This window comes from Ricinus communis, chromosome 5 (genome assembly GCF_019578655.1).
Source record: "Ricinus communis isolate WT05 ecotype wild-type chromosome 5, ASM1957865v1, whole genome shotgun sequence".
Classification (NCBI taxonomy): domain Eukaryota; kingdom Viridiplantae; phylum Streptophyta; class Magnoliopsida; order Malpighiales; family Euphorbiaceae; genus Ricinus; species Ricinus communis.
Window position 1 is genome coordinate 15183089 of NC_063260.1, and position 2342 is coordinate 15185430.

Consider the following 2342-nt stretch of genomic DNA (forward strand, 5'->3'; position numbering starts at 1 on the left):
TGTTGATGCTATGCATGTTATACACATGAATACATGTAAAAATGCATTTTAATAAGTTTATTAGTAAGATAATTGTAAGAACCTTCGGGCAGTCCCGAAACATAGCTTATTTACCCCACTAAATAGTTATAGTTTGGCCTAAAATCTTACCATAACTTTAGCAACATATTGAACTAAATTTACACCAAAAATCATAGTAAAATACCAAGTATAAAAGCCTCAAACAAGAAAAAATATAATGTTGTCCCGCATTAGGTTTAACTTGAACAGTAGATATAAATTAATTCATAGATCATGTTTTACACATCAAAAGATTATGCCATTATATACACATATAATAGACATATAAGGCTACAACATATCCGAAATCCAGCTCAAAAGGAGGTCTCTAACCCCTTCAAAAGAAACAATTTTTATATAGGTATAAATTAGTTTTTTGTACCAAGCTTGCTCCTTTTATTCTTTTAAGTGATTGTTATAGTTTTATTCTTACTATCATAGTAAAATAAAGATAAAATAGCATAAATCTTACAGACTAAACTCATTTATGTAAGAGAAAATCATGTAATAAACTAATGAAAATTAAAGATTAACATTTACCTTTAGATGTTATTTACTTGATTTTCAGCTTGATTATGCAAAATTTCTCTTCTTTCCCATCTTCTCCAATCTTTCTTTTTGAAGAACCCTAATGATTAAAATTCTTTATAGGTAAAATCACTTATTTTTAGGTTAGTTTTTTTTTCTTTTTGAAGGATATTTATCAAGATTTATGGGTGTAGTGTTTGGTAATTGATGTTGTTGAAAATTTTATTATTGAGGGTTTCTTCTTCTTCTCCTAAGAGATAAATCCAGATTGTAGTGTATATGCCAAAGCTAGAATTCCATATACAAAGATGGTATATTACCAGCCCCAACCTTTATGTTTTCTATTTTATCTGAATTAGTACCTTAAATTATTTACTAAATGATTAAGACACTTTATTTTAGTCCAGATCAATCCATAATTATTAGATTAATTTCATATACAAATGCTTTATGCCCATACATATCTCATGCTAAAATGTATGTTATGAATGCAAGTCTTATGGTTCCTACATAAGTAATTAGACTAAACTAAATACTTAATAAAACTAGCCTGACATATTTAATTTAGTAATTATGGTAATTAAATAGCAAAACATAAAAATAAGACTGAAAATTAAAAGCTCCCTCTAGATCCATAATTCTTCAAGGTAGGAAGATGATTGATCATTATCGTTCACTTCTTTGAAAACCTTCTTAGATCTTGAAAGAATAACAATAGCAAAAACTAAACCTAAATATTTCTAGAAGATGAACTATATAGAAAATTACAGAGAAAGGTATAGTGGACAAGTGTTGGATGATTCATTGTGTATCTGCTCTCCAATACTTATTTGGCTCTGTAGAGATTCCTTTTGCAGAATCTTTCTCTAAATACAAGACCTCTAAGCGTTATCTTCTAACATCTCTTAATTATCCTATATTAAACAAACAACTAATAATGGCTCACAATTACAAAAAAGACTAATTAATCCCCCTTTTGAGCCTTATAATTTTCAGCCAGGCATTTAGAAATAGCAGTCCACATATCTTAATCTTGGGTCTTGACAATAGTAGTCTTATTTAAGTCATTTATGAGTATTTGGCTTTATATTTTTCCTTTTTGGCTATCAGTACCTAAAATTGAATAATTAAGCTAAAGTGGGGTAAAAGCATATATTCTCACCATATTATGTATGCAAAACATATTATTAAAGCACTAAAACACCTTAAATACAATATACATAATATGGACTTATCATGTATCACATAGTTTTTCAAATTTTTAATTTCAACATCATACTTTAATATTGACTTCAATGTTAGTTTTCAGTAAAATCATCAATCAAATTTATTGATGTGGCGTGAACTCTGACAATAATAAAAAGAATGAATCAACAATTCTATAGCTAATCTTTTAAGTACATAAGATTAATGAAACTCTAAATTTAAAAAGAAAATAATTTTATATACTTAAATGATAATGTTTTAGTAATGAAATGAGTCAATAATTTTTAAATATTAATTTAATTTTTCTACTTTTAAAATTCATGCTATGTTAGTAGATTTAGTTTAAAATTTTAATGAAAATTAATATTGAAATCAATCTTAAAATATAGTGTTGAAATTAAAAATTTTAAAACTACACACTAGATTTAATGATAAATTCTAATTTTAAATTAATAAATGAGTTATATGATTTATTCAACAGGTTATGTGGTCGTGTCGGGTTTTATCATCCAAATACAACCCATTTAGTTAAACGTGTTATGTGTGTC